Here is a 24,246-nt window from a genome sequence, read left to right on the forward strand (position 1 = left end):
GATTGCCATCTCTGTCCACCTAGGTCTGTCTGTGTTTCACCTCTACTGGTTCCACTCATGTCACAATCCCTCTGGAGCCCATCCCTCACCCCTCTACCCTGCTTGCCTCTACAAATCTCTCCCCTGCAACCTGTCCTCACCCACTTGTGAGCCCTCTCAACATCCATATCTGACTCAGACACAACTGAGTCCCTCTCTGTCTGCATTTGCCCTGCTGCCTCTGAGTCTCTTGCCCTATATCATGGTGTCTATGTCTATGTATAAGTGCAAGAGAAGAGGTGTCTGAGTAGTGAGGTGTTGCCTATGATTATCTGTACTGATGCACTTGTGTGAGTCTGGGTGTTATGGTGGGGAACACTCTGGGTGTTGGTGGCAGTTGTTGGCCATGAGCTGCCAGAATGTGTGGGCTGTGGAAACCTGGGTGTCTTCTACTTCAATAGCCTCCCCAATTTAGGAAAAGGTTTGTTTGCTCATTAATATCTTTCAAGTATTTAAATATGTGTATCATATCTTTCCTGTACCTCCTCTAGGGCATACATATTCATCTTCTCATATATCATCTAATGCAGACCCCATTCCATTTTAGTTCCTTTCCCCTGAACATTTTCAAGACTTTTTATCTCCCATATATATGTAAACCGCTTTGAATGTAGTTGCAAAATACCACAGAAAGGCAGTATATAAAGTCCCATTTCCCTTTCCCTTCCCTTCCCTTTGCTCCAAAACAGAGCATAATACTCCAAGTTGGGCCTCACCAATGACTTGTACAGGGGCATAATTACCTCATTTCTACTGGTTTTGTCCCCACCTATGCAGCCAAAGCCTTTTCACATTGTTTCACCAACTTGAGATCCTCTGACCAATCACCCCAAAGTCTCTTACCTGGTCTCCGCACATCAGCCTGCTATTGCATATAGTTTGTTTGGATTGCTGCACCCCAAATGCATCACTTTCAGGGGAAGGGATTTGATATACTGCCTTTCTGTGTTATAATCAAAGCAGTTGACACATTATGCACAAGTACTTTTCCCTATCTCTAGTGAACTTGCAATCCAAGGGATTTTGTTTGTTTTTTTCTACTTGAGGCAATAGAGGATTAAGGGGCCCTTTTTCTAAGCCACAGTAAAAAGTGGCCTGCAGTAGTGTAGACATGTATATTGGGTGCATGCCTGGCCAGCTTTTATCACATCTACAAAAAAGGGCTTTTATTAATGGGACAGCACACTCCCAAAACCAGCCTGAGCACGTAACACCACCCATTGATCTAGCAGTAAAGGCTCACGCGCTACACGCACGGTGACTGTTCAACAAGTACCAAGTGCCGATTACTGCCAGAACCTGCACGCGTAGGATGAAATAAATAAATAACTCATCCAGGAGTTATGGGTGCACGACAAATCTTAAATTACCGCCAGGAGGGTGCGCTGGCCTGGCGGTAGTCTCAATTGGGTGCGCGCTGCATGCACATACAGTCTACTGTGGCTTAGTAAAAGGACTCCTAAGTGACTTCCCCAGTGAGAACTGCATCCAGTTCCCCAGGTTCTCAGCCATTGCACTAACCATGAGGCTACTCTTGCACTCCACTTTACATTTCATCACATCAAAGCTTAACTGCAAAACATTAGCTTGAATTTCTAATTTTTGTAGATCACTTCTCATGCTTTCTACTCCAGAGCATCAGATCTGTTGAAAATCTTCATGTCATCTGCTAAAAGGTATACCTTTCCTTCTCCCTTCAGCAATATCATGCACAAAGTATAGAATATTATTATCCTTTTATGTATTTTACAAAAAATACATAATATTCAGCAAAGTCTTTTGTAAAATATGTAAAGAATTGTGATCTTCCTAATTCTTACCTAGGTACTCCATGCAAAATCTAGCTTCATGTGACTCTGAACAAGCCAATAAGAAGGCAATTCTACAACTGGGCACCTCCATTTACGCCACCCTCAGGTTCCATTTTAGAATACTACTATAACCCATATTGGTGCACCTAAAATTTAGGCACCCATAGTTATGCCAGCCATTGAGCTGGTATAAGTGCAGGTACCTACATGAGGCATAGACATACACAGCATACGTATTGACTAGGTTATATGCACAAATGGGATCCCTACCCATGTTCTATCCATTCTCTGCTCATATGTACGTCCCTTTGCATGTACATACTATGGGGTCCTTTTACCAAGCTGCAGGAAAAGTTGGCTTTAGAGCACCCTGATGTGGGTTTTTCTTCTGCACTAAAGCCATTTTTCATGCTGCTAGAACATGGCTGATTTTCTATTTTCTCAAACAGGATGCTAGGAATTATTAGAAAAGGGATGGTGAATAAGACCGAAAATACTATAATGCCTTTGTATTGCTCCATGGTGCGACCACACCTTGAGGATTGCGTTCAGAGCTGCAGAGGGAATTGAAACTGGTTTCCCAGGATCTCAACTCACTGCTGACTGTGAGGCAGCAGTGGGAATCGAACCTGGTGCAATAACCATCGAGTCACTCCACTCCTACTTAGGTGCATAACTGCAAATTAGAGCAAATTAGTGTCAATTAACTCTGATAATCACTGATTATTGATTGTTAGCTGTAATTTGCACCTAATTACCCAATTAAGCTACACGCCTTACTCACGGTATTCTATAACCTATGTGTGCAATTTTGTGTGCTAAGCACAAAAATGTGCATACAAGATTATTGAATGAGATTAGTGCATTGTTCTAATTAAAAAATAATTGTGCAAAAAGTTACTACACTGTTCCTAATGATAAGGTGAAATTCAGAAATTGACTGGCTCACAGCAAAACTGCATACCTGCTTTATTGTTGAAAAAAAACTCTTTAAAAACAAGCCAGCAAACAGCTTGGCTTGCATTTCAGCAGGTCTCCAAGCTTTCATTGGGGAAAAAAACAGAGCCTTTTATAGATCCTTTGGCCAGCCTTGCAGAACAATTATATCACAAGAAAACTACAAGCAGGAAACAGTCTGCAAACATGCCTGCCCCTGAAAGGAATGACAGAACCCACACTGGGAAATATCAGCAAACAGACTTCAGATCACAATGCCACGCTTATTTAGGATTTAGCACAAGCTTTCAAGGTTCGCTTTTATCTTTTCTCTTGCAGATACTTCTATTTGGTTTGGTTTTTGGTTTTGCAGGGAGATTCCAATAAACATCTTCACCTCACAGCAGGGCTCATACATTTCATTTATTAACACAACCACATTAACCCATGTGTCCCCATATTGCTCCCTCCCCTCAAGAAATCTTTTGTCACCCTTCCTTGTTTCTACATTTTCACTTTCTCAGATACCCCGTGTTTTCGCTAAACTGATACAACAACAAACAACAACAACCATTTCTAAACCCACCACCATAGAAGTTTGCCTGGCACTGGCCTTGTTCTCCAACTGATGCTATGAGTTTATCATGTCGGACAGAGTGGATGGACTGTAGAAGTCTTTATCTGCCATCATCTACTATGTTACTATGCAACTTCTAAGTTGTCATCGAAGTCCCACTCCAGCCCATCCAAATCTGTCCAAATGGATGCAGAGTTATTGAATAGTTCCACAGGGCACACAGGGCCAGCACCTATCCTATGCACCTATTGCAGATTTTGCTATCATCTGTAATAAGACAAAAATTTTCTGACACCCTTCCACAATATCACTTACAAAAATGCTAAAAAGAACAGAACCAAGGTCTGATCCCTGCTAGAGATGTGCATTTGTTTGAAATATCAGTGCCATTTCTCATGTTATTTCATCAAATAACACAATAGGGGACTAACTGGTAATGCATGCAAAACTACTAATATTCTAAACTAGTTTAGACTTGGGCTATTTCTCCCACAGTGTGAAAAAAGAAAATTACTTATCAACAGCGGACCTCAAAGCTTCCAAGTAAGGCTATTCCAACTTGAATAATTGCTCCCATAAAGAGAGTGCCTTTACTATGTTTGGAGCAAATCCTACCATTGGTCCATATAATTTTATTAAACCGATGTAAAAAAACTTCCTTTATGGAGAAAAATCATTGCTTATTTCATGCCATTGTAAGCCAAGCAATAGGACGAAAATACAAAACAGGGGTATAGCCAGACACCCAATTTTAGGTGGGCCTGGGCTGAAGATGGGTGGGAAGAAGAAATCTACCTTATCCCAAAAGTGATTTGGTCTCTCCTTCTCTCACCTGCATACCATATGATCTGTCAAACATTCTGCCCCCCCCCCCCCGCGTACCTTTTAAATAGCAGATTTTCACCAGCAGCGAGCAGCAACTAATACACACTAATACACACTGCTCAAGTTGGCCCCACATCTTTCCATATGATGCAACTTCCTGTTTCCGTATAGGCGAGAATACATCAGAGGGAGGCTAGTTGGGCTTGGGGATCCCTGCCAGCCACATCATAGGTGTACTGCTACTGGGTGGGCCTGAGTCAAAAGTGGGTGGGCCTGGGCCCATCTAGGCCCACCCTTGGCTACGCCACTGATCCAAAATGTTGTTTTATTTCCTCTATTGATCAAACACTGTGCACTATTGCTCAAATATGACACGCTATTGTTCAAGAATACATGCTATTTATTTATTTGTGACACTTGTATCCTGTATTTTCCCAAACAAGTTCGGGTTCAATGTGGCTAACATTAAACATTTATAATAGTACTTTACAATTAATAAACAGTTATGGCAGACATAGATATAATGCAATGCATTAACAAGTCTGTTATAAAGTAACAAGAATAAGGTAGCGAGTTTATGTACTGAATAAGAATGCTTTCAATAGTTTACAAAATTGTATTTTATTATTAACATATCTCAATTGTTTTGGTAAAGAGCTCCTTTTCTTTGTACCTAGATAAGTAAAGCCTGCAATGTGAATTGATTTCTAATGGAGTTTCTTGCAGTGAAGGATAAGATAGTCATATGAGAATAATTTCATAAATGTAATTCTAGCAGGTTTTGCATATAGCAAGGAGATAAACCATACAAAATTTGATAAACAAATATAGTTTGAAGGTAATTTGAGCTTTTATTGGAAGCCAATGTAACTTTATCAGGAGAGGGGTTGCCTTAGTAATGCATATAAGATGAGCAACAGTGTTCTGTACTGTTTAAAGTTTCTAGAGAAGAAAGTTTTTTAATCCTGAGTAGATGGTGTTACAATAATCAAATTTAGATCATACTAATGATTGGACCAAAGAGCGAAAGATAAGAGTATGGACAGAAAGGTCTCAGTTTGAGCAAAAGGACACTCTTATTGACTAATAGTGCACCCTAAGCAATATGGCACCCTATTCTAGCAACAGCGCACATTATAGCCCCAAAATGAAAAAGAAAATAGAGAAGCTAAACAACATACTACTACTTATCATTTCTAAAGCACTACTAGACGTACGCAGCGCTGTACACTTGAACATGAAGAGACAATCCCTGCTCGACAGAGCTTACAATCTAATTAGGACAGACAAACAGGACAAACAAGAGATAAGGGAATATTAAAGTGAGGATGATAAAATAAGGGTTCTGAACAAGTGAATAAGGGTTAGGAGTTAAAAGCATCATCAAAATGTGGGCTTTTAGCTTAGATTTGAAGACGGCCAGAGATGGAGCTTGACATACCGGCTCAGGAAGTCTATTCCAGGCATATGGTGCAGCAAGATAAAAGGAACGGAGTCTGGAGTTAGCAGTGGAGGAGAAGGGTGCAGATAAGAGAGATTTACCCAGTGAATGGAGTTCCCGGGGAGGAATGTAGGGAGAGATGAGAGTGGAGAGGTACTGAGGAGCTGCAGAGTGAATGCACTTATAGGTCAATAAGAGGAGTTTGAACTGTATACGGAAATGGATAGGAAGCCAGTGAAGTGACTTGAGGAAAGGGCTAATATGAGCATAACGACACTGGCGGAATATTAGTCGTGCAGCAGAATTTTGAATAGATTGAAGAGGAGAGAGATGGCTAAGTGGGAGACCTGTGAGAAGCAAGTTGCAATAGTCTAAGCGAGAGGTGATAAGAGTGTGGATTAGGGTTCTGGTAGTGTGCTCAGAAAGGAAAGCATGAAAAAATTTGGCTTGCACACCCCTAATCCCTGTGGTATACTACTCGTATTGGTACTATCCTCAGAATGAACTCCATTTCTCACTACCCTCTGTCACCTCCCACTCAACCACTTTCTACCCCAGTCAATTAATTTAGGGCCCACACCAATGGCCTTGCTGAAATCTAAGTATATCACATCTAGTGCTCTTCCCAGGTCAACTATCTGGTCACCAAGGCAAACAAATTGATAAGATTTGTTTGACAAGATCTACTCTAGTAAAACCATCCTGTCTCAGATCAGGATGGCTCAAGGGACTGAACCAACTTTTGTACTGGCACCCCACCCTCCCAATCCAGCATCTTTCCTTCTATTCTCTTTCCCCTGCTGGTGATCCAGTATCTCCTGCTCTTGTTCCCCCTCCCCCCCTCCATTGATGATGCAGGCAGAGAGACAGAGGGAAGGGAAGAGGGAAAGAGAGATTCTGGACCAGGACTTTGATGCCTATATCACTGGCGTCCTGGGCCAGTGCCTCACCTGGTCCATAGATTGAGCCAGCCCTGCCTCAGATTCAGTAATCCATTGGATTCCAGAAATAACATTATCCTCTGTTTTAGCAATTTCCTTTAAATTTAGTCACCACAGCGTAGAATAGCTGACCTGTAGTTCCCAATCTCCTTCCTTCCTTTCTTCTGCTCATCTCCAGTCCGACCGGGACAACTTCCAACTTGAAAGAGCATGGCTGAGCAGTCAGAACTAGGGAAGCACAGCCAGAAAAATTTTGTTTTGTGTTGCTTTCCTGTGTTGTTTATGGGCATTTTCTTTTGTTTTCACTTTCATTTGGCCATTTTGTCAGTTGCACATTCTTTGGAAATAGAGCACACTATGTGGAAAGAGGGTGCACTATTTCAGAAAAAAGATGCACTCTTTCCTGATAGGGTGAGCATGTACGCACAAGTTTGTGCATGTCCAGTAGTTTGTGCGTGCATGATGGTTCCACTATCAGTAAAGAGTACACCTTTGTTTCAAAACAGTGTGAACCTCTTTCCACATTCCTCTATATTGTATATATGGTGCCCACTTCTGAGATGCGCACAAATAGGATAATGAGCTCCGAACCATCAATAATTAGGTGCTAACAACCAATTGTAGATGTTAATTGGCACTTAAAATTTGTGCATGCATCTGGATTTGTGCTATTTTATGAGGCACGGTGCCTAACTCCCATGGCACATATATCAAAAGGGGGCATGGCCATAGCTGTGTTGGGGCATTCCAAAAACTTGTGCATGGAACTACAGAATGCTGTCTAACCATGCCAAACTTGGGTTCCAGCATTTGCATCAGATTTCAGCAGATGAAAGTTCAGCACCAAAAGTTAGGCGTGGGATCTGCACTAAATGCTTTTCTATTATAAGGTATGCACCCTGTACAGAATAGTGCTTAGGGTCGTATTTTTTCAGTACCTACGTTTTGGCACTTTTATTGAATTCCTTCCATTGTGCACACTATTTCCAAAGAGTACACACTATTATTAGCAAATGACAAAACACAAACCTTGAAATTCTATAAATGGCACTTAAAATTATGCAAGCCAATTTGCACACGTAACTTAGTTGAATAACAAGCCAATTAGCACTGATAATTGGGTATTAATTATCACCCTAATTGGCATTAAATTGAAATTTACATGCACATTTTTAGTCATAGAGATTTTACGTGCAGCTCCAAAAATGGATAGCGGCCATTGGAGGATCAGGGGCAGATCAGGGGCATTCCTACAATCTATGTGCACTTTTATAGAATGAGGGGGATCTGCGCCTAATTTAGATGTGAGAATTTGCACCAGGGTATACTTAGTGTAATCCTTGCGTCTAAAGTTAGGCACCAATCCTAGTACTAAGTGTGTTCTATAAATGGGCCTAACTTTCATTTATAGAATAGCACTTAACGTGTTATTTTTTCAGAATTGACTGTTCAGCACTATTTATATAATTTGGTCCAAAATGTGTTTTTTTTTCCTGCTCATTTTCATTTGGTAATGATATGTAATGACACAGGATATGTCATTAGTGTTAACTGTGTTTTTATAAACGACAGCCCGTCTCCAGCCAGAACTTTCTCTAAGTTCCTTCAAATGTATCTCATCTGGCCCCATTACACTGTCTACTTTTACTTCAGGTTGCTCCTTACAAATTTGTGGGTCAATTCAATAACTGGGTGTGCCAAGATGCTGTCATATAATACTGGTGTTAGTCAGCTTTTCTGCCAGGTCAAGTGTTCCATGCTATGTGTATAGCTAATAGAATGTTAAATACATAAATTGGAGACAATGGTCCAGTGAAGCAATTGAATTGAACTGTCAAGGAAGCTGTTTTGAATGCGCTTGATGAAATCTTCACAAGATTAGTACTGTTTTGTTGAATCTGATGCATATATGATGGAAACATTTTTTGGTATGTTACTCAAAAGTGGAGTTTTAAATGGAACTTTAAATACAACTAATACATCAATGAACTATATCTGAAAAAAATGGACTGATGAATAATTGAGATGTGGCAGTTATAAGACTGAAAGCTCATGCTTTTTGTCTCACTATCTGATGGTTCACATAAAAATTTGTCTAATTGATCTATTTAGTAGTTTTCTACCTTATAGAATAGCACGTAGTGCAATTACGCACGTAAGTGCTGCTGTTCTGTGCACTTATGCACGCAAGGTGCAAGTATCTACACATGCCTAGTTATAGAATTGCCCTTCTTGTCCTCTGAAAATCACTTGAGGTCTACCTTACTTCAATTCCTGTTTGTGTTTGGTTTCTAAGGTCCTACTCCTGGTTTTTCATCTCTCAACACAAAACAGAAATATGTGGTAAGCATCCTCACCTTCACCCTTGAGTCTCACAATACCACTTGTGCACTTCCTCTTGTCACTAACATATCTATTAAGAAAAAGTCTTGCACCCCTGCACCCCTGCATTAGTGTATAGATTATTTTCTTTTCCATTTGCACCTTTGATTTACTGACTACTTTCCCAGTTTCTCCAGATACTGTTGCTTGTCTTCCACTTCCTGTAATACCTTTTGGTTTATAGAGACTAGCCTCTTTTTCCTTATCTTTCCAACTACTTCTTTTGAAAGCCATATCATCCTCTTTTCCCTCTTTCTTTTATTTATTTTTCTTCTCCCAGATTCTCACATCCTGCTAACAGCTCCTTGAGATATTCCCTCACCTTGTTTTTCTGAAGTCTCAGACCCTCACTTTTGAATGAACCGTTTCGACCTATGTCCTAATAGAAACACAGTTCATGGTCATCACTAGCAGTGCCATAGCCACGGGGGGCTTGGGGGCCTAGGCCCTCACAATTTGGGTTTGGACCTCCAAATTTTGCTGGATTGGCGGTGGAGGTCCCTGAGTCCTGCCAGCAGAAGCTTTCCTGTGGCAAAATCGAGGTCTAGCTATACGCCTCTGATCACTAGATAAAAATCCACTACAACATCAAAGCACTTTTAATTTCCTCTGTCCTATCAAAATATTGATATTCTTTTTCCTCTGTCCTATCAAAATATTGATATTCTTTCTATTTTCCTGTTTTATGGCATGTGAACCACTCTGTTATGCTGTCAGGAAGGGAGGTATATTAAATACAGTACAGTCTCATTTATCCGACCTAAACGGGACCAACACATTGCCGGATAACTGAAAAGTTGGATAATATGGAGGAGCATAATCGAATGGCACCAGCCAAATAGCTGGCCGGCCATCTTTGGGGCCGGTGCCATAAGTGGGCGGAGCCAATCATATTTTCGAAAAAGATGGCCGGCCATCTTTTTTTTTCACTAATACGGTTGGGCCCGGCCAAATGTCAGAGTTCGCTGGGTTTCAGATGGCCAGCATCGGTTTTCAGCCATAATGGAAAATAATGCCAGCGATCTCAAACCCGGCCAAATCCAAGGAATTTGGTCATGGGAGGAGCCAGCATTTGTAGTGCACTGGTCCCCCTGACATGCCAGGACACCAACCGGGCACCCTAGTAGGCACTTCTAAAAATAAAAAAAAAACAAAATAGCTCCCAGGTGCATAGCTCCCTTACCTTGGGTGCTAAGCCCCCCCAAATCCCCCCCAAAACCCACTCCCCACAACTCTACACCATTACCATAGCCCTTATGGGTGAAGGGGGGCACCTACATGTGGGTACAGTGGGTTATGGGGGGATTTGGAGGGCTCCCATTTACCACCACAAGTGTAACAGGTGGGGGGGATGGGCCTGGGTCCACCTGTCTGAAGTGCACTGCACCCACTAAAAACTGCTCCAGGGACCTGCATACTGCTAGCATGGAGCTGGGTATGACATTTCAGGCTGGCATAGAGGCTGGCAAAAAAAAATTTTTTTAATTTTTTTTTTAGGTGGGAGGGGGTTGGTGATCACTGGGGGAGTAAGGGGAGGTCATCCCCGATTCCCTCTGGTGGTCATTTGGTGAGTTGGGGCTCCTTTTTGAAGCTTGGTCGGGAAAAAAAAGGGACCAAGTACAGCCGGCGAAATGCTCTACAAGCCTGGCTTTTTTTTTTCATTATTGGGCGAAACCGGCCATCTCGTGACCCCCGTCCCGCCTTCACTACCCTACCGACACGCCCACTTGATGTTTCACCCGCTCTGCAATGGAAAGCAGTTGAATCCGGCCAAAATTGGCTTTCGTTTATACCGATTTGGCTGGGTTCAGGAGATCGCCAGCCATCTCCCGATTTGTGTCGGAAGATGACCGGCGATCACTTTCGAAAATGAGCTGGATGGAAAACCTCAAACCCCTCAAATATTGCATAAACAAAGGCACAGCATTACCGATTTTCAAAAATTGTTCTAAAACAAAGATTCTTAATAGAAATAAATGGGATGATGTCACCAGGGGATGTGTGTCTGTCAGATATGTTGGATGGTCAGATTACCGAAGGTCAGATAATCAACACTGTACTGTATAATAAACCTGTATTTCCCAAGTCACTCCTGGAGTACACTTTTGCCAGTCAGGTTTTCAGGATATCCACAATGAATATGCATGAGGTTGATTTGCATACACTGCCTCCATTGTATGTAAATCTCTTTTATACATATTCACTGTGGATTTCCTGAAAACCTGACTGGCAAGGGGGCACTCCACGACCAATTTGGGAAACACTGTAATAAACCATAAACCTTTATATCTCAGATCTTGGTATGAGGCAGACAACACACCTCCTGGGACATCATGTCTAGCTGGCAGAAAGACACACTGTACCTTCAAAAGGGAGTCAACAACTACCATTGCCCTTTATATTCTAGTGGTCACTGATCCTACAGATATGGGGCTTTTGAGCACAGTCTCCTCCTGTTCCTGGAACATTGTTGCCTATTCTAGGCCAAGGGCTGCATACTGGTTCTTCAATTCAAGGGAAGGTGGCTAGCATGTGAGTACCGGCACCTTTTTTGCTGAAAAAAACCCATTTCATACAATAAAAATAACTGTTGAGATTAAAGTGTAGTAAATGAAAGAGGGGTATTTTTTTTTCTTTAAGGTTCTGAAATTGCAGCTGCCATTCTGACAACAGTACTTTTTTTGAGTAGTGGGGTGGCCTAATGGTTAGTGCAGTGGACCTTGATCCTGCCAACCTGGGTTCAATTCTCACTGCAGCTCCTTGTGATCTTGGGCAAGTCACTGAGGGGGTCTTTTATGTAGGCACACTGGTGTTTTTAGTGCACACTAAATGCTAAAGATGCCCATAGGAATACATTGGTGTGTTTATAACGTGCGCTAAAAATGCCAGTGCACCTACGTAAAAGACCCCCTTAAACCTCCATTGTCCCAGGTACAAAAAAGATTGTGAGCCCTCTAGGAACAGAGAAAGTACCTGCATATAATGTGTTCAGCACTGCATACATCTTTTTATGAAACATATAAACGGCGAGTGACCGACTCACTCGCAAATGCGCAGTAGAGACTTCCCTCTCTGTCCCACCCCCGCGTCAATACGTGATGATGGGGGCGGGACAGAGAGGGAAACTGCGCAAAGCCGCCGAGGTCGCTATCGCCCCCGCCCGAGGTCGCCGCTATCGCTCCCCCCACCCGGTGTCGCCGCCAGCCCTCCACAGGCCCTCTCTCCGCTACTGATTACTTACATCCATTCGCCGGAACACAGCACGCACATCAGCTGAGCTGCCGTCCGCCTTCCTTCCCTGCCTGTGCCCCGCCCTCGCTGATGTTACATCACACGAGGGCGGGACACAGGCAGAGAAGGAAGGCCGACGGCAGCTCAGCTGATCTGCCCTGCTGCATTCTGGCGAATGGATGTAAGTTCAGTAGCGGAGAGAGGGCCTGGGCCAGGTGGAGGGCTGGCGGTGGTAGCAGCGACCTCGCGGGGGGGGGGGGGGGCGGTGGCGACCACGCGGGGGGGGGGGGGGGGGTGCCAACGTCGACCTCCGAAAACCCCAATACCAGCCCGTTTTAATGGGCTCAACGGCTAGTTTATTTAGATTTTGCTCATACCTTTTTCAGTAGTAGCTCAAGGTGAGTTACATTCAGGTACTCTAGATATTTCTCTGTCCCAGGAGGGCTCACAATCCAAGTTTGTATCTGAGGCAATGGAGGGTTAAGTGACTTGCCCAAGATCACAAGGAGCAGCAGTGGGATTTGAACTGGCCACCTCTGGATTATAAGAGCGGTGCTCTAACCACTAGGCCACTCCTCCTAGTAGTGCTATAGAAATGATTATTATTAGTACCGTGTTTCCCCGAAAATAGGGCATCCCCATAAAATAAGACCTACCGAGGTTTTTGGTGCCCTTGGAAAATATAAGGCCTCCCCCGAAAGTAAGGCCTAGCAAAGTTTTTCTTTTACCGGTAAGTAGGGTCGCCCCCCCCCCCACCCGAGATCGCCGGGCCCCCCTCCGTCGCTCCGAAACTAACCCCCCACCCGAGGTCGTCCCCCCACCCGAGATGGCGCCCCCACCCGAAGTCGCCGGACCCCACCCCCTCCATCGCTCCGAAACTAACCTGAACTTAAGCCTCCTTTCACTTTCCTTCCAGTTCGCAGCAAGCAGCAGCAGCAGGAGGGCAGACCACTCCTTCCTTCCGTGTCCCGCCCTCGCCTGACGTAACATAACGTCAGGCGAGGGTGGGGCACGGAAGGAAGGAGAGGCCTGCCCTGCTGCTCCTGCGAACTGGAAGGAAAGTGAAAGGAGGCTTAAGTTCAGGTTAGTTTCGGAGCGACGGAGGGGGGTGGGGTCCGGCGACTTCGGGTGGGAGCGCCATCTCGGGTGGGGGGTTACCGGTAGTTGCAGGAGCGACGGAGGGAAGGTGGGCGGGCCAACCATGTTTCCCCGAAATACTAAGACATCCCCTGAAAATAAGACCTAGCGCCTTTTTGGGCACAAAAATTAATATAAGACAGTGTCTTATATTCGGGGAAACACGGTAGTAACATAATATGAGCACCTCAACATCTGGGCAAAACTGCTCTCAAGCACATTAGTTTGATTGCAGAAAATGGCTAATACCATAAAATTGTTCAGGAATATTCATGTGTAAAAAGTAGGTACACACAGAGCACCCACAACTATGTAACATGTATAGTTTGGGAAGACTTGGGGTACTATTGTGATGTATATTCAAATATTTATGCCAGCTTGAGAGCAGATATAATAAATCTGTACAAGAGCATTTGTGTGCTATCGAGGTCAGTTTTGGGAGTCTATTTTATAAATGAGCACATTGGTGCTTATTATGCTTTGATAAGATAGGCCTAAACTAGGCACTTTTTTGAAATTTATTGGATATCCTGTTATAAGTAGAGGAGTGTGGTAGCCGTGTTAGTCCACTGTTAAGGTTATCAATAGAAATCAAACAAAATAAAACATGGAAAAGAAAATAAGATGATACCTTTTTTATTGGACATAACTTAATACATTTCTTGATTAGCTTTCGAAGGTTGCCCTTCTTCGTCAGATCGGAAATAAGCAAATGTGCTAGCTGACAGTGTATATAAGTGAGAAACATTCAAGCATTGCTATGACAGTCTGACAGGGTGGGAGGATGGGGGTGGGTAGGAAGTATGCATGGGGACATCAAAGTATACCATTGGTATTCTAACAGGGTGGGTGTGGACAGGTGAGGGGAGGGTGATCAACAGAGACATACAGCTTTATGGTTTATAATGGGCTAGGAACCCCAGGTCCTTGTTAAGTCCTTTCTGTTGGGTGTTAAAATATTCAATCATTCTGACTTCAAAGGTCTTACGTTCTTGTATGGTTTTAAAGTTACCTTTGAGGATTCTCACTGTGAAGTCACTGGTGCAGTGTCCTGGTCTTGTAAAATGTTGCCCAACAGGCGTGGGAACCCTGCTGGCACCAGCATTGTTTATATGATATCCTGTTATGAAATTACTCCTGTATGACAGCATTCTCACATTGCTTTTATTGTTATTGTTATATTTTTGTTTGTATATGAATATTGCACTGTATCTAAATGCCTCACTCCTGTGCCATATGGTAGAATACAAATTCTTTCAGTATATGAGTAGGCCCAATGCCAGTTAAACAGATGGGCATGTCTTCAGGAAGCCAGATGTGGGCACAGAAGCAATGATAATGAAGTCAATCGCACCTTTTGTCTCACTCTGGGAGGGCCTTGCAGAACAAGGCACACAAGTTTCCACACTACCAAGTTTTGTGTAACTAGAATTTGGGGCAGAGGTAATGGAAATATTTCTTGCAATTAAAACAAAGACTAATCAGAAAGGACATACCTTTTTTTTTTTTACTGAAGCTCCATGCACTGAAACATTCACATTATAAAGAGCTCTTTTTAGCATTTTAATTATGGTGTCTGTAAATATATGTTTTATGTTATTTATGTTAATTTGATTGTTAGTCACTTAAGGGTCCTTTTACTGAGATGCGCTAATGGATTTAGTGTGTACTAAGGATTAGCAAGCACTAAATGCTGCACAGCTCATTATGGGGTCATTTTACTAAGGTGCGCTGAAAAATAGCCTGCGGTAGTGTAGGCGTGGGTTTGGGGCACACGCAGAATCATTTTTCAGCACAGCTGTAAAAAAGGCCTTTTTAAAATTTTTACCAAAAGTGGATGTGCGGTAACGTCTCATGCGGTAACCGGTCGGTAATGACCTACACGTGCCAAATGCCACTTGGCACACGTCCGATATGCGTGGCAGAAAATAAAAATTATTTTTCGGCTGCGTATATCGGACATGCACTAAAAATGAAATTACTGTAAGAGCCACACGATAGCCATGCGGTAACTCCATTTTGGCGCACATTGGGTGTGCATAGACGCTTATGTGGTTAGTAAAAGGGCTCCTATATACCTAGGTCTTCTTAGCTTTCGCACACACTAAAGGCCTCTTTTATCAAGCTTCGCTAGCGACTCCCGGTGCAGGAATGCTGACGTAGCCCATTGACTTTGAATGGGCTTCGTCAGCATTGCTGCACGGGAACCGCTAGCACAGCCTGATAAAAGAGGCCCTAAATCCATTAGCACACCTTTGTAAAAGGACCCCTTAGAATGTGTTAATGGTGGTTTATAAGTAAAATAAAAGGAAAATAAATTGGAGAAAAATTAATTTTACTTTAAAAAATATTCTTTTAAGTTGTTCTGAATTTTGCTTCTGAAATGTATCATATTACTATGCAGAGAGAGCAATGATTTACATATGAACGCATAAACTGCTTGTGGATTAAGACTCGCATGGTAACCGGGCGGTAATGACCTACCCGCGTCAAATCCCACTTGGTGCGTGTACGATAGGCGCGTCCGAAAATAAAAACATTTTTTTGGATGCGCGTATTGGATGCTCGCCAAAAATGAAATTACTGCAAGAGCCACATGGTAGCTGGGCGTTAACTCAATTTTGGCGTATGTTGGGTGCATGTAGACGCTTATGCAGCTTTGTGAAAGGGCCCCTAAATTATTTATTATGTTTATAAGTAATTTTTAAATGATTCACTTTTGTAGAAATGAACAGCTTCATACATACACACACACACAAATGGTACCTTGTGAAATTATACACCCTCTATTTCTCTTATAATGAGTCACATCTACTTATGTTATTTAGATTAAGATTATTTTAAATTGATTCTTTTTTATCTAAAGGAGTGTTTACCTTTTACAAACCCATTAGAACACATGAAGACTGTAACTGGTTTATTTTCTAGATCTACTACTACTACTACTTAACATTTCTAGAGCGCTACTAGGGTTACGCAGCACTGTACAATTTAACAAAGAGAGACAGTCCCTGCTCAAAGAGCTTACAATCTAATAGACAAGTGAACGGTCAGTCCGAAACAAGGATAGGCGAACCCATGATGTCTCTGAAATACTAGGAAGTATCTTGGGTGCAACAGGATCAGTTATGAGTGACCTAAATTCTATGCAAAATTGAAGCCTTGATTAACAATTGACAGCATTTGCTAAGTATTCTGGCCAGTTAGCTTCTGTAACAGAAGATGTAAAGGGTGTAATTTCCAAATTCCATAGATGGAATTTGATGTGACCTCCACTGTCCTAGCTAAAATTGGTTGTGAATATCAAACCTTGTATGAATATTCAAAGTTGTTAAATTGCGAGAGGATTGTGAAAAATTGCAAGAGGACCTTACGAGACTGGGCATCTAAATGGCAGATGATGTTTAATGTGAGCAAGTTCAAAGTAATGCATGTGGGAAAGAGGAACCCAAACTATAGCTACGTAATGCAAGGTTCCATGTTAGGAGTCACCGACCAAGAAAGAGATCTCGACGTCTTTGTTGATGGTACGTTGAAATCCTCTGCTCAGTGTGCTGCAGTGGCTAAGAAAGCAAATAGAAAGTTAGGTATTATTAGGAAAGGAATGGAAAACAAAAGTGAGAACATTATAATGCCTTTTTCATCGGTCCATGGTGCGACTGCACCTTGAATATTGTGTTCAATTCTGGTCGCCGCATCTAAAAAAAGATGTGAGTGGAATTAGAAAAGGTACACAGAAGGGCGACGAAAATGATAAAGGGAATGGGACAACTTCCCTATGAGGAAAGGCTGAAGCATCTAGGGCTCTTCAGCTTGGAGAAGAGACAGCTGTGGGGAGATATGATAGAGGTCTATAAAATAATGAGTGGAGTTGAACGGGTAGACGTGAATCGTTTGTTTACTCTTTCCAAAAATACTAGGACTATGGGGCATGCAATGAAGCTACAAAGTAGTACATTTAAACTGAATTGGAGAAAATGTTTCTTCACTCAATGTGTAATTAAACTCTGGAATTTGTTGCTAAAGAATGTGGCAAAGGTGGTTAGCTTAGCAGGGTTTAAGAAGGGTCTGGACAGCTTCCTAAAGGAAAAGTCCATAGACTATTATTAAATTGACGTGTGGAAAATCCACTGCTTATTTCTGGGATAAGCAGCATAAAATGTATTGAGATTTTTTGGGATCTTGCCAGGTATTTGTGACCTGGATTGGCCACTGTTGGAAACAGGATGCTTGGTTTGATGGACCTTTGGTCTGTCCCAGTGTGGCAATACTTATGTACTTATAATATACACATAGAGGGGCATAATCGAACAAAAACGTCTATCTCCATGGGCGTTTATCTCTGAGAACGGGTCCGTGAAGGGGCGAACCGAACCGTATTTTCGCAAAAAATAGACGTCCATGTTTTATTCGACAATTTGTGAGCTGGGCGTTTTTGTTTTTCAGCGATAATGGAAAATGAAAACGCCCAGCTCAAAAACGAATAAATCCAAGGCATTTGTTCGTGGGAGGGGCCAGGATTCATAGTGGTCCCCCTCACATGCCAGGACACCAACCGGGCACCCTAGGGGGCACTTTTACAAAAACAAAAAAAAAGGTAAAAGAGCTCCCAGGTGCATAGCACCCTTCCCTTGTGTGTTGAGCCCCCCAAATCCCCCTCAAAACCCACTGCCCACAAGTCTACACCATTATTATAGCCCTAAGGGGTGAAGGGGGGCACCTACATGTGGGTACAGTGGGTTTGGGGGGGTTGGACGACTAATAAGCATTAAGCAACACAATTGTAACAGGTAGGGGGGGGGGATGGGGCTGGGTCCACCTGCCTGAAGTCCACTGCACCCCCTAACAACTGCTCCAGGGACCTGCATACTGCTGCCAGGGAGGTGGGTATGACATTTGATGGTGAAAATAAAAAGTTGTGAAACATCATTTTTTTTGTGGTGGGAGGGGGTTAGTGACCACTGGGGGAGTCAGGGGAGGTCATCCCCGATTCCCTCCGATGGTCATCTGGTCATTTAGAGCACTTTTTTGGGACCTGTTCGTGTGACAAAAGGGTCCAACAAATGTATCCTAAATTTTCGCTAAAAACGCCTTTATTTTTTTCGATTATCGCCCTAACGCGTACATCTCTCCTCGGCCGATAACCACGCCCCAGTTCCACCTTCGCCACACCTCTGACACGCCCCATCAACTTTGTCTGCATCCGCGATGGAGTGCAGTTGAAAACGTCCAAAATCGGCTTTCGATTATACCGATTTATTCGTTTTTGTGAGATAAACGTCTATCTCCCGATTTGGGTCGAAATCTAGGCGTTTTTCTCTTTCGATTATAAGGTGGATAGCCTCATGCATGACATATTACAGATTTTATAGTGCACCATGTTTCAATTGATGTTTTCTACTTTCTACTACTATTCTTCAGTCCTCAAAGACATATTTCAAGCAGAATAACCATGTCTTTTCAATCCTTATCTGAATTACACATCCTTTCCTCCTCCTTCTAAATTCAGTAATTTATGGCATGTTCAAATTATTCCACTTATTTAGTTTTCTACTTCAGGTTTTGTGACAGGACCCAAAGAAATAGAAGAATTTCATCCCTATTCAGTCATAAATCATGTTATAGTATAGAAAGTGCCTTAATATATCCTATTATTCCACAGACTATGTTTATGTGCAATTCATTTCTCTACACTTTCAAGCAAATTTTTAGATTCCCCACATATGATATTTAACATGTGTTTCTAATATTACATAGTAGCATAGTAGATGACGGCAGAAAAAGACCTGCACGGTCCATCCAGTCTGCCCAACAAGACAACTCATGTGTGCTACTTTTGTGTATACCCTACTTTGATTTGTACCTGTGCTCTTCAGGGCACAGAACGTATAAGTCTGCCCAGCACTAGCCCCGCCTCCCAACCACCGGCTCTGGCATAGACCGTATAAGTCTGCCCAGCACTATCCCCGCCTCCCAGCACCGGCTCTGGCACAGACCGTATAAGTCTGCCCAGCGCTATCCCTGCCTCCCAACCTCCAGTCCTGCCTCCCACCACTGGCTCTGGCACAGACCGTATAAGTCTGCCCTGCACTATCCCCGCCTCCCAACCTCCAGCCCCGCCTCCCACTACCGGCTCTGCACTATCACTATTACTCACACTATCACTCCAGAAAAGTTGGAACTTTAACCAAATGCTTTCTACAAGGTTCAGATAAGTACACACAAGGTACCTTCTGTAAAAGTGGGGTACGATTGTGCACTTATTGGAGTAAATTCTATAATTGGTTCCTAAAAATCAGCGCTGAAAAATCCATGCAGTAAGCGTGATTCTATAAAGGTCAGATACCATTTATAGAATCATGCTTAGCACCAGTTTTCTGCATCATATCTAGAATGCACCTAAATCTCTGTGTCATTTATTCAATGTGCCTAGCCAGATTCTGTGCTACATATAGGAACTGCCCACAACACTGTATATAGAATCACACACTGTTGTACAATACTGATTCTGATCGTTCAGTGCCAGTTTGACATCATGATGTTATGTGTTCAGGGACACTTGGAAAATGGTGTCCAGGTACAGGCAGCCCAAATTCTCTGCCTCTGACACCCTGATCTTAGCAAGGCTCTTTCTCCAGAAGGAGAAAAGATATGTTAACCTCCCTGTCCACAAGAGATTGTACCTGAGGTACAGAAGAACCTGGGAGAAATTGACTATGTCCTACAATTCTCAAGCCTCCTTCACTACAGATGTATATACAAAAAAACATGCAAGATGCTTTGCACAAATTATGTTCATGATTGTATTGGTTGATTGATTCTGGTGGTGAATTGTGAGCTTGCTTCCTCTGAATGATATAGGTCATGTGTTCTAACCACTAGGCTACTTCTGTGTAGCAGTGCCTCTTAAAATGGGGAAGCCTGTGTCCTTGAGGAGGGAAGTGCAAAATGCAAGAAGCTCAGGGGACAGGAACCAGAGATGGGATTTGAACTCACCACCACTAATGATAAGTTATGTATTCTAATCATAGGCTACCTCCTGCACATAACCTCATCTGCAATGTGATCGAGATCAGCACTGATCCACTAGAAGGGCAACATGTTCACATCAGATTGCATGAATGCCAAATAAAAATGCAAATTAGAATTATATACTCCACAAATCCTGTCGGGTTTATTGTGGATAGTCATAACTCACAGGCATATGTACATCATTCCTTAGGTGGAGACCATGCACATCTCCGAGTGTAAAACTGAATACATCTGTGGGAAATTGACTACAGTCTGCAGAGACAAACAAGGTTCTCTGGAAGTCTGCACATTGGGAAGAATAATCTGAATCATAGTTACCTGATTCTAGGATCCACCTTAGAAGTCAGCGATTAAGAAAAAGATCTAGATGTCATTGTAGACAATATGCCAAAATGTAAAATAAGACCAAGAATATTGTAATGCCTCTGTATCGCTCCATGGAGCTACCTCATCTTGAGTATTACGTTCAGTTCTAGTCGCTGTATCTCAAAAAAAGATATAGCAGCATTAGAAAAGGTTAAAAGAAGAGTGACCAAAATGATAAAGGGGATGGAACTTCTCCCATATGAGGAAAGACTAAACAGGTTAGGGCTGTTCAGCTTTTAAAAGAAATGGCTGAGGGGGGATATTATTGAGGTCTATAAAATCCTGAGTGGTGTAGAACGGGTAGAAGTGAATTGATTTTTCTCTCTTTCAAAAAGTACAAAGACTAGGGGACACTCGATGAAATTACCTGAAAATACTTTTAAAACAAATAGGATGACATATTTTTTCAGTCAAAGAATAGTTAAGCTCTGGAACTCGCTGCTGGAGGATGTGATAACAGCGGTTAATGCATCTGGATTTAAATAAAGTTTGGACAAGTTCCTGGAGGAAAAGTCTATAGTCTTTTATTGAGATAGACATGGGAGAAGCCACTGCTTTTCCCGGGATTGGTAGCATGAATTGTTGCTGCTAATTGTGTTTCTGCCAGGTACTTGTGACTCTGGAAATTGGGCTAGATGGACCATTGGTCTGACCCAGTATAGCTACTTTTATGTTGTTATGTTCTTAAATAATACCCATACACTAATATTGCCATTAACATGTGGAGGGGCTTTAATAAATTCATTACTATGCATTTATAATTGCAATATTCCATTTGCATAACTAATACCAAAATAGCTGAAAATGAGCAATATAAATCTGAAAAAAGTAGGCTCTGCCTTAACGGTATGTTTAGCAATTTTGTAGATCTGGAAGTTGTGAGGCCTGGGTACGTTGTTAAAGTCTGAGAATGAGGAAAGTTGATTAATGTTACTCTGATGGACTCTGCAGAACAAAGAGTGGTCTGGAGGACTCTGCAGAACAAAGAGCAGTGGTTCCCATACTGTTGTTTGGGACCCCAAGTTGGAGCATATCAGCAGTGAATAGGTATCACGGAGATTGGACTACTTCCCCTCGCTCTCCACTATACTGTGGCCAATGAGCAGTAGTGGCAAACAACAAGGGACCTGAGCATTAGTAAATCTTCATAGGTCTTGCTGCCTTCTCTTCCTCCTCTTATGTGGGGTGCCTGGGATCCCATGTAGAGTACTGGTGTGTGTGCATACCCTGACACACAGGATTCTTTGCTGACTGTTGTTACTGTGTTGTTGTTGCTGCTGCTGCTGCTGTCTTCATGTTTTGGATAAGAGGGGCTAACTTGGCACGACAATTAGGGCCAGATTCTGTAAATGGCATCTAAACAAATAGGTGCCTCCAAAAATAGCACTTAGTGCTATTCTATAATCCATGACTAAAGTTAGGCGCAGTTTATAGAATAGCACATAGGACCAAGGAATACGCCTACATTTAGGTGTGGCCATTTATGCCACTAAATACATGTACCTAAATGTAGATGTGTTCCCCTGAATTCTATAACTACATGTGTAAATTCGTGGAACACCTCCAGCACGCGCACACACTCCTCCCATGGCTGTGTCCCCTCTTCAGCCGTGCACGTTAGGATTTAGACGCGTCTCTTTTTAGAATATGCCTAAAAAGATGCATGCATAAATCCCAATTATTGCCAATTAGTGCTGATAATTGGTTGTTCTCAGCCAATTATCACTGATTGGCTCGTTAGTCAATTAAGGTGTGCACGTAAATTGGACATGCACCCAATTTAACACATGCAGCTTGTCACACCTTATATAGAATCTGGAGGTCGGGGTTAGTGTATTATAATTCATGTGATAACTGCATACTCTGAAATGGGACAGGGAATGGTTATGGACCGCACTTTGTAGTTAGCACACAGTAACTTACCAGGCACTGTTACCAGTGCAGATGCATTAGGCGGTGATAGGTGCATGCTTGCTGTCTGCCACTGCATTTCTTTATTTTTAGCTCACACCTTTTTCAGTAGTAGCTCAAGGTGAGTTATATTCAGGTACACTAGTTATTTCCTTGTACACATGTTGAAGGTTTTTTCTGTGTGGTATCTGTGTAGGAATATGGTAGGAAAGCCCTCAAAAGCTACTACACAGGCTTTGCCCTTTCTGTATACTGTAGGCAACAGAATGGGATGGGCTACTGAGGCCATGGCCCCCAGCAATATTTTGCCCAGCATACCATCAGCAAACAGAGAGCTTGGAACAGACCTGGAGATTGGTTTGTTTGGCTCCTCAAACCAAAAAGATGTTCTGTCACCCATGACTTACAGCATGGTAATTTGGGTACTTTTACTGTGCAGTAAATACATTTTACTGCACTTTAGCAAAAGGACCCCTTAAAGAAATTAAAATTTTCAACAAAACCGATTTAATAAAAAATAACCTGCTATTTTATTTTGATACAATTTCTCTCTAATGACACCATAAAGACACTGGTTTTGATCCAAAGAACGTTATTGGCAAAGAAATCATTATCTACTTTGTGGCCAACCTATCTTTATTCTGTGCTTATGGAAACAGTTGACTGAGCATCTTTATTCATCCAGTCATTAATGAAGGAAGTTCATTGTTGCCCTTATAATATTAATAGCATAATATTTAGATTATGGATAATTGATCCAATAAATATTTTGCCTATCCAAAATATATTGCCAAAAATGCTAGATGTGGAGGGGCATAATTGAAAGGGACGCCCAAGGTTTGCTGAGGACGTTCTCGCAAAACATCCCGATGAAGGGGCGGGGAAACCCATATTATCGAAACAAGATGGACATCCATCTTTCGTTTCGATAATACGGTCGGGGACACCCAAATCCTGAAATTTTGGTCGTCCTTATAGTTGGTCATCCCTAGACTTAGTCATTTCTGATTTTCAGCAATAATGGAAACCAAGGACGCCCATCTCAGAACCGACCAAATGCAAGCCCTTTGGTCATGGGAGGAGCCAGCATTCGTAGTGCAATAGCCCCCTGACATGCCAGGACTGCAGTGGGCTTCAGAAATTGCTCTCAGGAACATAGCTCCCTTACCTTGTGTGCTGAGCCCCTCCTCCAAAACCCACTACCCATAACTGTACATCACTACCATAGCCCTTATGGGTGAAGGGAGCACCTAGATGTGGGTACAGTGGGTTTGTGGTGGGTTTTGGAGGGCTCACATTTACCACCACAAGTGTAACAGGTGTGGGGGGGGCCTGGGTCCGCCTTCCTGAAGTGCACTGCACCCACTAAAACTGCTCCAGAGACCTGCATACTGCTGTGATGGACCTGGGTATGACATTTGAGGCTGGCATAAAGGCTGGCACAAAATATTTTTAAAGATTTTTTTGAGGGTGGGAGGGGGTTAGTGACCACTGGGGGAGTAAAGGGATGTCATTCCCGATTCTCTCCAGTGGTCATTTGGTTAGTTTGGGCACCTTTTTGTGCCTTGGTCGTAAAAAAAACAGGACCAGGTAAAGTCGTCCAAGTGCTCGTCAGGG

This window comes from Microcaecilia unicolor, chromosome 5, assembly GCF_901765095.1.
Source record: "Microcaecilia unicolor chromosome 5, aMicUni1.1, whole genome shotgun sequence".
Classification (NCBI taxonomy): domain Eukaryota; kingdom Metazoa; phylum Chordata; class Amphibia; order Gymnophiona; family Siphonopidae; genus Microcaecilia; species Microcaecilia unicolor.